At 39.4% G+C, this 15,479-nt stretch overlaps 1 protein-coding gene across 2 annotated transcripts in view; it reads left to right on the forward strand.

Moving 5' to 3' along the window:
- The window catches only part of nlgn3a (neuroligin 3a), a 131,403-nt gene that overhangs the window by 45,934 nt on the left and 69,990 nt on the right, over window positions 1-15,479 (forward strand). The window lies entirely within an intron of this gene.

Genomic DNA, 15,479 nt, shown 5'->3' on the forward strand with positions numbered 1-15,479 from the left:
GAGAGCTCCATGGAAACAGCTGCAGCAACACAAAATGGAGTTTGTTAGTGCACTACCCGAGCTTTGTACCTTTTCCATCCATCTCTCTGACACAGTTGATTTCCCTCCTCACTTATTTTTTTTTTTTTACATTTAGAGTGGATGTGGCCTGACTACAAACAATTTGAATATAAAATGAAATTTCCATGTTGCTGAATTCTCTTAGAATATTGCTTCCGATTTTATCGAACTTGTTGGCAGCTGTTAGCATAAAGGATATAGCTGCTTTATTCTGTGTTTCCTATTGTCAGTAAATCCCATGAAAAGACAAAAACCCATACTTCCTCAGTGCTTTCAGACTTCACTGCCCTATCAGCCCAAACCCAGTTGCTTCCAACGTACTCTGAATATTTAAAAACATTTTATTTTCAGGCACAATTTAAAACAAGCCCGAAAAACTTAGTCACCACCAGTAAAAGGGGCAAAAATGGGGTGCTGGAACGAAGTGATTGAGCAATGCAGATAAACACCAAAGCACAGTAAAACAGCAAAATCTAAAGATCACTAACATTATACAACATTAGCAACCGTTGCCATTACACACTGAGCTGGCCTGTAGCAGAGCACGTGATTGCATTTAGCTGAGCATTTTGTGTATTAGCTTTCGGAGCTGCTGTAGCGTGTGCAGGATTAACTCACAAAAAAACAAAAACTGTCCAATGAATTATCATAATAAATGCATGCAACTCAGGAGGAAATGGCTTGGTGAATGTATTTATAGTTAGAGAATAACAATGTGCAATTATGGATTTATTTATATAAGATGTGGATATAGGCATTATTCTGCTTTATTAGCTTTTTGGCTCCAGAAGAGACTGTTTTCAGATGGTTGGGATGCTAGCCAATGCTAGCAGGCTTGGTGTTGGGTGTAACACATTCCAAATATTTTTCAGTAAGGCAATAATGTAACATTACTGTACTACATTACAGTTACAATTAGGTATTACTTTCAGAAATACTCTATATTTATCTGTACACTGTGAATAGAAGGAAAAAACAAACAAATAAATATATTTTTCTTTGTCTGCATGTTTGCGCTACAGTCAGCTGATTCCATCTCGTATACTGGGAGGAAGAAAACGGTTTAGCGATCTACAGCTTTTGAGAAGTGGAAATATAGACATTACTTTTATTTTTATTACACAAAAGGACAAAAGTGCTGTTGTGAAATGCAAACTGTGTCCGGGACAGAGCCAACTGCTACACTGCTAACACAACTGTGGCTCTCGGCAAGCATCTGCACAGACAGCATGCTAACACAAAGCTAGCAAAGAGCCCAGAGTAAATGGTGAATAGACTGGGTTTTGTACAGCACTTTTCTACTCTACTCAACCACTCTAAGGACTTTGTACAACCTCTCATTCACTCAGTCACACAAACATTCATACATTGAATATGTGTGTGACTTTTTTCTTCATCTAAGTGCTTTCTATATAAAATTCACATTTAAACTGAGTGTAGCTTTAGCAACACCTGAGCTCATCGGCCAGACCCTGAATTTGAACCAATACCAAAGCCAGTGATGAGCAGTGAGGCTTGCAGCTTTTTCACCTCCATTTCCACCTGTATGTGTTTCTACAGTAGCATCACAGTGCCTTAAAAGCCTTTTTTTTTTACTTTGTAAGTGTTGTGTTCATATGTAAAAACTAAAAGTGAGATCATCTGTGTCCTCATTAGGATAGACATTTGCAGGATAGACTTTTAATTATGTGACAATGCCTTTCAGGTTAGTTTATGGAGTAACACCAAAGTACAGTAACAATAACATAAAGTAACAAAGTTGAGTGCAGTATTACTTTTATGAAAAGTAATAAGTAATGTGTAATAAATTACTTTTTTGAGTAACAACCCCAATTGCACAATGTAAAAAGTCATCCTTCATACATATTTGATATATAAATTGCTGGGTCGTCCAGATAGAGGCTAATCATGTAGATTAATGTATTTCTACTTTGGTAAACAATTTGCATCACACTGGTCTCTCCAATCCACTGTGATTCTCTCCTAAAGTGATGGACAACTGGAAATGAAGGGAGATACTACTGAGTCTGTTTGAGGGCAGCTGGAGCTGTACAATTCAACTAGTGTTGACTTTTTTCTCTTGTTTAAACAACTAGCAAATAAATCATCGTCCCTAGTTCATGGTAAGTTGTGAGAATATGTTACTGTAACTTGTTTATTGGTTGCACTAGTCCTTATACCCATGACTGCTAGGGCTGAATATTCACAGGTTGACACTGAATTAATGTGGTAAGGTGAGGTGAAATGAAACTTTGCTTCACTTTTGGTGTGAACGTACATTAAACTGTATGAGTGCATATGTACATATATGGTTACAGCCATAGATACCTTTGATTAGTGCTAAGAAACATTGTCTTTCATTCTCCAAACTGAAGCACGGATCTCTTGAACACACTGTTAACATTTAAAAAGTCACATCAAAACATGCTATCAGTCAGTATATTAAAATTTTTAAAAATTCCATAGCCACCTGTGTAATGGTCAGAGAATCTGATCAAGTGTCTAATAGTGATACTTTCATTCAGACTGCATAATTTAAACCGTGGAAAGAAAAAACATCTCCATCAGCAGCTCATGAGGTTGTAGCTTGGGAATGCCTATAACAGTTAACAGTTGTTGAAAAATAAACTCCTCCCAGCTCTACAACCTGTGATGAGCTGTCACATGTGATTTATTTTTCAAAAGGGCAACAGACATGTGGGATGAAAACGACTGAGCTACAGTACATCGTGATTTGGGTTGTCAGGCAAATAAATTGTTAGCAGGATCAATTCATGATTGCTCGTAGTAGCCTTCATGACACTTGTTTTCAACAGTAAAAATATAGGATGTCACCGGTTTTATATATTAAAAAAACTGTCTGCCTCACCTTGGTGCTCAAAGAATCCAACACATTAAGAGCAGGAGGGTGACTGCTTTATCCTCCAGGACATTCAGATGCTGAATCACAGAAACTGCATTCATCTTAGACTCTCTTTTTGATGGAGATCACAGAGCCACGGCCTATCGATTTTATCATCAGGATTGCTCACCTTGAATACTGTGTGTTTTCCTCTGTCATTTTTTTCCCCAAGTATCATTTTGAGCATTGTAATCAGCCTTCGGGGTGGTAAGATAGTCAGAGGACTGGCTTAGCATGCTGCCTCATGCTCCTGCCCCTGGTTAAACCTGAGCACGTAAGCCCAATACAGATTCTTGTTCATATTTCTTTCATGGCACTTCAATTATGAGTCAGATGTTTCTTCTCTCACTGCCACATTTCAGTAAATGTCATTCTACATGCGTGCACACACACCCTTATACACCACATACAAATACTCGTGAACACCCATGAGCACATTCACACGCATACTACCGGCCACATTAAAACACACACGCATGCACACACTATGAGTGCAGGCATTGGGACAAAGCAACAGCAACCCCCACACACATATACTGATGTTGTTTGGCAGCTTGCACAAACGCACACACTCCAAAATGCAGTTCACAAAGCAGCTCTCTTGGTGAGCTCCCCAACAGCCATTCTGAGCAATGAGCGGAGAAGAAGCGATGCATGTAGTTGAGCGATAATGTCCATCACTGTAGCATGGCCTGATAATCTCCCTACGGTACGGCTTTAAACTGTTATTACCGACACACTCATATAAACCAAATAAAACCAGGGCCAGAGAGAAATCGCACCATGACAGACCAATTAACACTATGCTGTCTGCATATATTCGGCCATAAAGTACAAATTGTAATACTCAGAGTGTGAGAATTCATAATTACATGATTTTATTTCTATTTGTTTGCATTTTTATATAGAAAATGAGTGTCGTTAACAGTGTCAGCCCTAATCTACCCTAAACTGTATTAAATGGAGGGGATTAACTGCTTGTTTTGAATACAGTGAACTGCAGGCTTTAACAGCTAGATAATATATGGTCATATATGGTCATCTGACATCTGTGGGTGGGGGGAGTCTGTTCGAGTTGTGATAGCACGAAAAGGCAGGGTACAGGTGGCCAGTGCATTGCAAGGCCAATACGTAGAGACAGGAAACCATCCTACGCCTACAGCCGTGGATTGGAGGTCTCTGAGCTGTGGGAGGAAGCCAGAGTACTCTGATAGAAAACGTGCAAACTCCACACAGAAAGGCTCCAGCCGGGCCTGTGTCTCCTCGTTGTGAGACGACTAAACCACCGCAACACCTATAAATGAAGAATAAATAAATCATTAAAACGGTAAATATTTGCTTTGTTAAAATTAAATAAAAAAAGAAAGCTGTTTTAATTAGGCTGCTTAAAGGGATGAGCGAATTAGACGAGATGATTTTTAAAGTGAAAACAGACAAGGCAACTCAAAGTACAATTTCTGACACTAATACAGCTCTCCCTCCGTCCCTAGGCAGCCTGAATAGTACATTAATAATGCAGTAAACACCTTTGAAATACACACAACAATCTGAATATTTAAATCGTTTTAGAGAGGAAAAAAAATACACTTAAACTATTAGGCAACAACAGACACCACTAATGCGTCTGCTCAGAGGATTTCATTTAGACACGGAAAAACATTTTAATAGCAAGATTTCAATAAACTGAACAGCACCAAGCAATGTTAAATGTCAGTGATGAATGTTTTATTTATCCGTTCATCGATCCATCCATTTTCTGCTGCTTATCCGGGTCCGGGTGACAGGGGCAGGCATCTAAGCAGAGATGTCCAGATACCACATCCTGTTCCTCCGCTTGTATACGTGAGGCATTACCAAGCCAGCCAACAGACATAATCTTTCTGGCATGTCATGTGTCTCCCTCCCTCAGGGGTCTCCACCCAGGAGGGCATGCCCGAAACACCTCAAGCTCAGAGGAGCATTGGCTCTATTCTGCTTTGAATCACTGAGCGTCTAAGACTGAGCATAGACACCTGGCTGTAAATGTGATCTTTTTGTTTTAATCATTACCGACTGTATAGCTTGTGACCATAGGAGTGACTCGGATTGCAAGGTGTCATTTTCATCTCCACAGTGGGTTCTGTCTTCCACTCAACCTGTCTGACAGTTTCCCCCTCTGCTCTGCCCCCACTTGTGAACAAGACCCGAGATAATTAATACTTTTGTTCTGTTTTTTTTTCTTTAATTTCATTTTCTTTAGACCGTTTTTACTCAAATGGAGAAAAATTATTGAGAGATGCTCAGTGTGTATGAAATTTAGATTAATGCATTTGGTGTTTTCCACAAGAGCGACCACAGTGGATTAAATGTGGTTTTATGATATGCAAATAGCTGCTGAAGTGAAACAGAAAAAAAAGAGAGAGAGAAAAAGAAACTGAGACTCAGGTGAAGTACTGGAAGAAGGAAGAGATGAACATGATGGAGGAGAGATGTACAGATTCATTTCAGATACCATGATGTGCTGAATTGCCACCAAGCCCGGTCCAATTAAAGAGGAATCTTCTGAGCTTCCAGTGCTGTTCTCTCATCCCCCTGTAGCTATTAGCCCTACGCTGCTGTAATGGTAATTATTGCTTCAAAGGGTGGACCACAATACTTCTGAGGCCCCATTTTTAAACTTTTACGATTCAACCTTTTGCTGTTAAGATGAACGAGAAATAATTTCAGATTTAATCTTTAATTACACATTGACCCACGCGGTGCGATTATCGCCGGATGAGATAACGAGCGTGGAGTTTTACACCGTCTGTGCTGTCCTGTTAGGGTTCGCTTGGGTCAGAGGCTCAAGGAGCTGTGTTTGTTTACTAAAGAGGACCAGTGTTTGGATTTCTTCTCATTGATCTGTATTTGTGTGTGACAAAGAGAGAGACGTGCGCGCGTGTGCCTCAAAATGCCTGTGTATGTGTATGTGTAGGTTGGTTTTCGGAGAGGGGGTGGCGCACATGCACGTGTCGCGCGTGCACGTGCCTAGTTGCTGCTCCTCTCTAATGATGTGTAATGAGTCCCAGTCAGAGGGGAGTATCTTGTATCACTGCTCTTTACAAATATAATTACTCACTGGCTCTCCAGAGCATGTCAATTTCCCAGTCTGTTGGGGGTGGTGGTGGTGGGGTTGGTGTGGGGGGGCTTAATTACTAGTTTCCAAATGCATTAAAAATTAACAAAGGCCGACTCTCTTGCCAAAACCCAAGGTGAGATTCATCCTCTCGGCCGTATGCTCTGAAAAGGAGAACGGTCAAGTACGGCGCGTACTTGCAGACGCCTTTCACCTCTGACGAGGTTTATATGCGACCTTTGATTTCTATCTTCCATATCTCTGCCATCACAGTCATTTTACTTCACAATCATCTCTGCTTTGGACTGTCACCTCTAGTGAAGTTATTTAGGCCTTCAAAAGTATAGTTTTAGATCCAATCACAATAACCTCAGCCTACAGCATGAGAGTATGTGAAAGCGCTCTCAGCACTGAGGCGGCAGTGTGGTGATTTAGCATTGATTTGCTGAATTGCCAGGGTTATTCTGTGTTTGGTAAGTGACTCTGTCTTTCTCTGTTATGTCCCTCTCCTAAACTAAAGATAGTGACTGTTGGTAATTCAGCCAGGGATTTGGGGAGCAGAGGATATTTGTGTCTGTGTGTGAACGATATTGCAGAGCAAAATATAGTCCATTGCACGAGTTTGTGTAGTCGTTTTTCATTACAGAATAACTGCTGAGCTCCACTGAGAGTTGTGAAGCACCCAGTGTGCTCATGGCCTTCTGACCCAAACACTGTACTCCGCTGGATGTTGATTCAGTAGTAATACTACACGATGTCATCTGAGCACTTCTTGTCTGTGCTATAAAAGCAGTTGCCCTTTTTTATACTCACTGAAAGTACTTTGCAGCCACAAATGCTTCTCTAAGTGTTACATCATTTATACATTTATTATTATACTGTATAATATCCATTTGCATATAAGATACATTGCAGCAACAGGCTTTGCTGTGGTTAGCACTGTGTGCTCAGAAAAAAGAGGTCCTTGGTTGGCTGGAGCCTTTCTGCATAGAGTTTTCATGCATCAGGCTTAATCTCAAAGTCCAAAAACAGGCTTGTTAGGTTAAATGGTGATTCTAAATTGGCTGTAGATGTGGATGGCTCTCGCCGTTTGACATCCACACCTGCACCACCAACTCAACACAGCTAAGAAAATTAATAATTGCAGGATAAGATGCATTTTATAGTTTTATTGTATTGAAAAAAAGCTCTGTTTCAAACGTTTATACAATGCTGAGCTGCTGACATTGTCGTGGGGTTTTAACAAGCGCAACGTATAATTAGTAACTGCAACTCCCTAATAAAATGTTGTGAAGTGAAAGTAAAACATACAGACAGATAGACAGCTATAAAAAAGACATAAGCATAAAGACTACATTTGCATCTTGCAGAGGCTAAGATTGCATATTAGACCAATGCTGCTTCTGTGCTTCTTGGATGACTTTCCACTCAGTGTGCGGACGTGTAAAGTGATTAAGTGAAAGCAAAATAATCTGTATTTGCTTCAACAATTTTATTTTAGCTCTTTATGATTAAACAGAACCCTTATCATTATTTTTTTAAACCTACTAGTTCACGTCGATTATATAATCCGTCTAGCTGCGTCTCATTTGTTACATCCCTCGTCTGGGACCCCGCCCCCTGGAAAAAAAAAATCTTTCTGAGTTACTACGGAGTAAAACTCAACATGACAACCTCCTGTGTGGTTTATTGACTTAAAATAAACCCTTCCCATAACACGGGGCTCCCTCAGTACATGTTCCTAGTCTCAGTCATTTTGGTTAGCATCTGATATATGAGCTCAGCACAGAGGAGAGGAATTCTCCAACAGTAGGTGGAAGAAAAAGAGAAGGCAGAGTGAGTCCTCTTTGTCTTTTGTTATCGGGAGGAGAGCTGAGATGGATATTTACTTGTTTTCATAGCCATTTGGATGAATCCATCCAAATTAAGCAGAGAACAAAAACATTTATTCATCCTATTAATGTCAGGGAGTGAGGGATTGAAGTAATGGTTTTCATGCTCCAGTATGCAGCAGCTTGTTGATGCTGCTCTCCTACAAATCACTGCCAGGAAATTAACTCTTAAGCCGCTCTTACTAGACACACTGCTACAAACGTCTGGCTTTTGCAAGAAAGGGCCACGACGGGAGCCTATTGTTTCTCAATGTTTTTCCAGAAGTTGTTTCCTCTGTAGCTTCAAACTTGAAAAATATTGATTAAAACTAAAAGGGGATCATGCTGAGCAGGACTGAAATAATAGTAAGCCCATAGAAATAATGGTGCATTTATGTAAAACGGCATTTTCACAGCAGGACCGAGATTCTTCTTTGTGTGTGATGAGTTTGGAAGATACCGCAGCTCTTTTAAATGTGTGATGTTATTAACTTTTTTTTTTTTAAATAAATTGCTTTTTGGTTGTGAGAAGGAAAAAAACGTAATTGATTTCATTTGAAATATACATCCTAGGTTGAAGCACAGAATTGGGCTTTAATTGGTACATATTGCATGCAGGGTGTGTCATTTCCAAATGCTGCAGGCTTCCCTGATAAAAAAGATTTAGTCCATTGTTGAGGGAGGCAAACCAATCAAGGCTAATTTTGTTTTCACACACTGATGGCAGAGACGAAAAGCCAAAACCTGCAAATGAATTTCCTCACACTTTTGCCTTTGTGAGGTATTTTTTGCAGGAATGTAAAACCAGACAAACATGAAACAGCTTCAACCAGTCAAAATGTCTTTTTTTAATACACAGCAGACCGTTTTGCTCTTCAGCAGGAAAAGTGCGTGTGCAGTAGGTAGAACACAAATGAATTTATTTCATTTGGGATTTTTTTACAGGGCTGCTTTGAAAATGTTTGCATTGGAAGTCTGGCTTCCTATCGTGGCTTCCTGGGAACTATTTACAATACAGCCTTTATTTTGTAGTAGCCATTGAAATGGAAATGAAATCTATTTTCTCTCTGTCTACATTACTGATATCAGCTTCACTGTTAGCTCACCACCTTCCTGTTGTCCTGTTAAGGTGTAATAAGTTTGTAAAAATACAAATCTAAACATATTTGATTTCCTTAAAATCAACTTATTAGCAAAAGCAAAAGATGGCTTTTTTGTCTAGAAGATGTTAAGGTTGACAACAGTCATTTATCAAAAGCATTTTGGGGGAATGGCGACCTCCTGGTGAAGTTGTCAGATTACATTTAGTCTTTTTTTTTTGCCAAATACAAAAACTATAAAAAAACGTTGCAAGAAGAACAGAATAATTGTTCAGCGTTACTTTGTATTGTTTTATTTTATTGTTGCTATCGACTGCACCCAGTTGGACAACCCCCATTCCTTTATTTTGTAATGATCCCAAAGGCTGTAAGCACATTCATCAAGCAGCCACTAACACCCACTGGTGCAGGGCTTGTGGAGATGATTGGCCTTTACTCTCTGTCACCTAACCTTTTAAAAACAAAAGCGTTAATTATGGCTGCTTATTAACAAATAATAACATTCTTACATGCTAGTATAGAAAGTTACCTGGCTAATGTGGTATTTTTCAGGTTCTGAAAAGCAGGTCGAGTGCTGCATAATGAATAAAAAACCAAACCTGACATTCCTACCCTTTCCCATTGATAGTATTAGAATTATTTTGTCGTGTTATTTCTGCATTGAAGTGTGAATAAGGTGGCACTTTGTTTTTTATTTTTTAGCAAAAAACTCTTTGAGTGCTAGTTTTGCAAACATGCGACTTACTCTTTTTTGTCGTACACGTGCACTCAAAAAATTAAAGGAACACTTTTTAATCAGAGTATATCATCAAGTCAATTCAACTTCTGTGATATTGATCTGGTGAGTTAAGTAGCAGAAGGGGTTGTTAATCAGTTTTAGCTGCTTTGGTGTTAATGGAATTAACAAAAACTATGACACAATCCCGACAACAGCAATGCTTTTACAGGTGGAGTCCACTGACTTTCTCCCCTCCTCATTTTTTTCTGACTGTTTTGCATTTGGCAGGGGTCAGTGCCACTACTGGTAGCATGAGGCAAATCCTGAAGCCTACACAGGTTGTATAGGTAGTCGAACTCCTCTAGGACGGCACATCAATACGTGTCTTTGCTAGAAGGTTTGCTGTGTCTCCCAGTACAGTCTCAAAAGCATGGAGGAGATTCCAGGAGATAGCCATTTATTTTAAAAGAGCTGGACATGGCCTTGACTCATCAGCAGGACAAGTGTAAAATGATGTGGCATCGTTTTGTTTCTAACACATCATCCATCCTTTCTCAGTATCGATATCCAGCAGGATTTTTTTTCTCCATTGATATCCAATATGTTTCATGTTGTTCAAGGTGTTCCAATATGCATGATCATTTTCACGTCTTGCATTTTTCTTGTTATGTACTTTATTTAAGTACCAATAGTTAACTACTCATTAACTAGATTTCTAACTTTGGTAGTTCATCCTATTCAGAGATGAAAGAGGTGGTAGTATCAACAACACACATCAAAGGTTCTTCTACACAGTACGGCGTTCGTGTCTAGCATTTCTGACAAGACATCAGTTTTACATGGAGGCACAAAACATGACAGTTTCCATGTTTCACATTGTAAGACTTCTTTTCTTTCACATACACCTGCTATCTGATAAATCTGACCACAGAAATAGTTTCTTTCTCCTTCTTTTCACCTTTGGTCAGCAAGTGTTTGCCAGAGTTTTATGGGATATGACTCACTTTGAACTTTGCTTCAGAACCTTCGATTTTTGTCATTTTCAAATCAGCACTCTTGTGTAAAAGGGCATTTATTATTATTAGTCCTTTATTTATCCAGGTAAAAAATCTCATTGAGATTAAAAATCTCATTTTCAAGAGAGACCTGGCATCATGGCAGGTCTCTCTGCCATGATGCCAGAGAGACCTTCATCCCAGCACAAATCGAAACAGGAACAACGCTCATTAAAGAGCTGGTGCATGATTAGCCTGCTTTCCAGAGCCTTTTATTTAAGTTGAACCAACAGGTCTGAGTCATTATAGTAGATTTGTATAAAGATGTACTACACTAGATTAACAAATACTGTGCAAACAAATGTTCTCTTACTGTTGTAACTTGAAATCAGATTCCTGATGTATTGTTAATGAGAGTTTGTCCTTTTTCTTCATCCCAGCACAAATCGAAGCAGGAACAAAGCTCATTATGTTTCATAAGCATGACATTTCGGAAAACTGTGACATTAAGAAATCAATTTCTATGGTACAGTAATGCGTTTCACTATGCAAAACAACCTTTGCTGTAGCACTTTCCAGAGATGAAAACATGTTTAGATGATTGCAGCACTCTCGCCAAAACAGTAAATATGCAATACAAAGACATCAAAGAGCTAACCCGACAATTGCTTTCATCTGGTCAAGGGGTCCTCTGTAGCATCTCATGTAAAAATGGAGCACTTCACCCAAAGATGGCAATATGAAGTGCACAGATGGAACAACAGTTCACTGGGAGAAAATGTCAACCTTGTGTCAGTCTTTGTGGTTGAGATGCTTTATTGCTGGAGGTTTGACCTTTTCTATTAGTGATGGAGCATGTTCTTCTTGAAGCTTTTATTTGCATCCTGAACACGGGTAAACATTATCCCCATTCTGTCCAGCAGCATTCAAAAATTAGAGTTTCTGCAGGCAGAGATTTGAGTGGTTTCTCAAAGACAGAAGACTAATATTTACCGAGCTGCTATCTCACCCATTCTGACGTGACATGGTAGAGCAACAAGAGATGACATTTCCATTTCCACTTCAGCACAATCTGGCCCAACACAGAATCAGGGCCAGGGCTCCAATTTCCAGGTATCTGGATCTATCACTACCATTTTTTTTGTTTTAAAATGATCTTTACATTTAGTGCATGTGAGTGTGAGACTCAAATAAAGAGGCAATTTATAATACATTGCACACACAATAGCAGGGGCTGTCCCTGCTTTTTCTTTCATTCTTTTTTGTTTTGTTTTTGTTTTATTTTTGTGGCAAAAGGTCATTAAATCACAAAAAATATGCATTTCAGAATTCCGTGTGAATCCCTAACCTTTCAGCTTTTCTTTCAGAACCACATGACCTTTTAATCGCCATACCTGTGAATCCCAAAATATATCCACACCATCCTGTAGTGCTTGGGGTGGCTGTCAACAAATCAGAAGATTGGTGATTCCATCCCTGGCTGCTCTAGTCTACATGTCGAATACCCTTGGGCAAGATACTAACCAAGTTGCTCTCCAGTGCGTCTACTGGAGTGTGAATGTTACACAGAAAGCACTTAAACATAGAAAAAACATGCTTGTATGAATTGGTGTGAATGACAGAAGTGTATAAAGTGCTTTGTCCTCAGGTACAGTAGAAAGGTCCTTTATAAGAACCAGTCCATTTACAAGCCTTTGACTTTGTGGGAACTGTTGGCATGTAGACTGATATATTGCTCAACAGCTGCAAAATGACCTTGGTTTCTCAAGGATATAAATTAAAGTTTGTCTCACTGAATACCATATCACCTTATATCATCATATCATGAACCATATAGTTTTAACTGATGTGTTACCGTGCTCATTCTGTCAAACTAAACCCCATAAACTCAAAAAAACAGAAGTTTCAAAGCATGTGTAAAAAAAAATGTCTAGAAGCTAATAACCAGTATGTGGATTAGCGTGTACTTCTAAATAATGCAAACCACTTTGCATTTCCACAGCTGGGGTGAATTCAGTGGCAGAAAATAGCACAGTAAAAACAATGCATTCTGTATGGGATCTGCAAATTACTGCTGTGTTTCTCCGCTGAGATATTGACACAGGGTCTAAAAATCAATTAAATGAAAACAGCATATATCGTGGTATGAATTCTTTGAACAAATCTCATTCCATCACAAGATGACACCGCCACCATATATTCAATACCTGAAGGTGAATATTTGTATTTCTCAGACTTTTATAACTTTAGTCTATTCCCAACTTGTATTGGGCTCCTTGTTTATGCTGCCTGAAAGATCTATCTGTGGTGATTCATTGCTTGAATGCTTTGTTTTCCTTTATGCTCTACTCTAGGAGGGAGTATGGGGGCTCCTAATGGCAGCACAGCTTTTCTTCTTAGTGCATTTGTCCTTGAGGGATTTTTAACATCACAACCTAAAACACACAGGCACTTCTTCTTCCTCAGGGCAAAATACGCACAGGTAACTGCCTTATCGAACACAAGCCGGCATGTACACCTTCCAGATGAGCCCAGTGCAGCATGTTTGATCATTCAGAGAAGAAATAAAGTATGTGTGAAGCTAAACCTCCCTTCTCTTTCATTTGTTTCCTCCCTCTTTAGCAGTATTGTGCAATGAGGATTACAGGAATCGAAGCGGGTTAACATCTGTCCATCATCTGGTTTGCCCATTGACAGAAATGATGTGTGTAAAAAGATATATATTGGTCGGGCAGGTAGAAGTACTTGCTTCTTGTCTTGTAGACACATTAATCATAGCAGCGGCCAAGTCTAACCACCAAGGTCAGCAGTCCTAGCTCATGTGGGAAATACTCCCCACAGCTTTCATCACAAAGGGCTGCTGCAGAGGGCCTAACAGAGGCAGGAGTTTGAAAAGAGTGAGGAGCAGGATGTTGAACTGACAAGGTTAAAGTAGGTGGTGAAGAACAGGGAGAATACGGCTGAATTAGTGATGACCTTGTGGGTGTGTTAAGCAAAGTGTGGCATTTGATGCTGTAGTGAAAGAGATTGCTAAGCAAAGGTAGGTGGACATTTTGGAATAATGGATTAAAGTGGGCAGTATAGCTGTTGGGAGGGTAGCAAATTAACACTGTGCCACTGGTACAGTGGGTGGAACCACCAATCAGGGGGAGGAAGGTTGAGAGGGACAGCATGTGAGCAAGGTCTAGCAACAATGCTTTTAATCACACCCCTCAAGTTGGAGTTTTCTATGATTAGAATCTGACGGAGGTGAGAATTACACCTCTTTGGGAAAAATCATGGCTGCTTGGACCTTTGAGAGAGATTACAACTGATAAAGCTGCTGTTAATTTAGAGCCAGGTATCCAGTGTAACCCGCACACTTAAAAAATCCAGGGAAGGATTATAATAAGTAAATAGGTGACAATATATCCATGACAGGGTTTATTACATCAGTTAAGTTCATTCCTCCTATGAGGCCTGATTTTATAGGGTCATATCAGGTTTTGAATGTGTGGTAACCCAGAGAGGGTTTATCAAATGTGTGGGAGGGTATTTCTGCAAACTGAAGAGAATACAGTCGTTTTCTCCTGCCATGTGAAACAGAGGTGCAGTATATTCTTAAATTCTGTAGTCAAAGCAGCGCTGGCAACAGTCCACTTCAGTCCAGTTTCTACTCCCTCACTATTTAGGAAACCTGGTTGTTATAAATTTGATCCATGAGGGATTTTCCTATATAACCTTTGCCCATCCATTCTTTTCAAACCCCGTAAAGGTGGAGATACTCTGGAAGTGCTTTCTTATTGTAATCCAGCCTACAATGATTTCTCTATGCCTTACCTGTATGAAGGCCCATTGCTTATGTAATTTGTGCCATGTTTTTAGGTAGGGAGTGAGGATATACACTATAAACTATTTCTGTGTCTGTAACAATTACATATTACACATAATAAATATCTTTTGCTTTCTGTCTTCTCTATTTTGTTTTCTCTTTCTCTCTTGTTTTTTTTTTAATAGGTAGAAAAACAGCATTGTGCTTCTATGTATGGCCTGAATGACCAATGTATGTTTAGGATGTTTTGAAATATGAGCTAATTGTGAATGTGAAAGGGATGATATCTAGTGGAGAAGACTTACTTACAGTATGCAGATCAATACAGTAGCATTAGAAGTCCTCATGTAGGCTATGCAACTAAAATCATTCAAAACACAGACCTCCATGTGCACTCCTACACTCAGTACCTGCAAAATATTACTTAGAATAAAAAGACTAGTGCAGACTTCAATTACGTATTTGCTTTAAATTCATTACATAATTATCATCAATGAAAACATGTACAAGAAGTACGCCGTTTGACTTGTTCTTTATATATTTTTTTAATGACATCAGTACTCAAAAATGGAAAAGGCTTCATAAGTTTGCAACAACCCAGGTAACACCTGATATCCCAGCGTGACTTCACAGTGTTTCAAAGAGATGCCAGAAATGCTGGGCTTTGAAAGTCTTCAAGGGCCACCATAAATGTCCTGTGTGACTGTACAGGAACGTCCACGATAGTCAGCTCTCTGAGGTCGTCTTTGGTCTTAGCTTTGCAAAGCTTTGATGTGTAGTTGGGCTCAATGAACTTCAGCGGCAGAATTCTTTCCCAGTATGCAAAAAAGAAGTTAAACCAAGTCTCTGAAAAATGAAAAGGCACTTTTGCTTTTTCAGGTTAGCGTATAGAATTTAGTAGTGATTATGGAGCCACATCCTCTCATAT

This window comes from Pundamilia nyererei, unplaced genomic scaffold (assembly GCF_000239375.1).
Source record: "Pundamilia nyererei isolate P.nyererei 1_Seehausen unplaced genomic scaffold, PunNye1.0 scaffold00001, whole genome shotgun sequence".
Classification (NCBI taxonomy): domain Eukaryota; kingdom Metazoa; phylum Chordata; class Actinopteri; order Cichliformes; family Cichlidae; genus Pundamilia; species Pundamilia nyererei.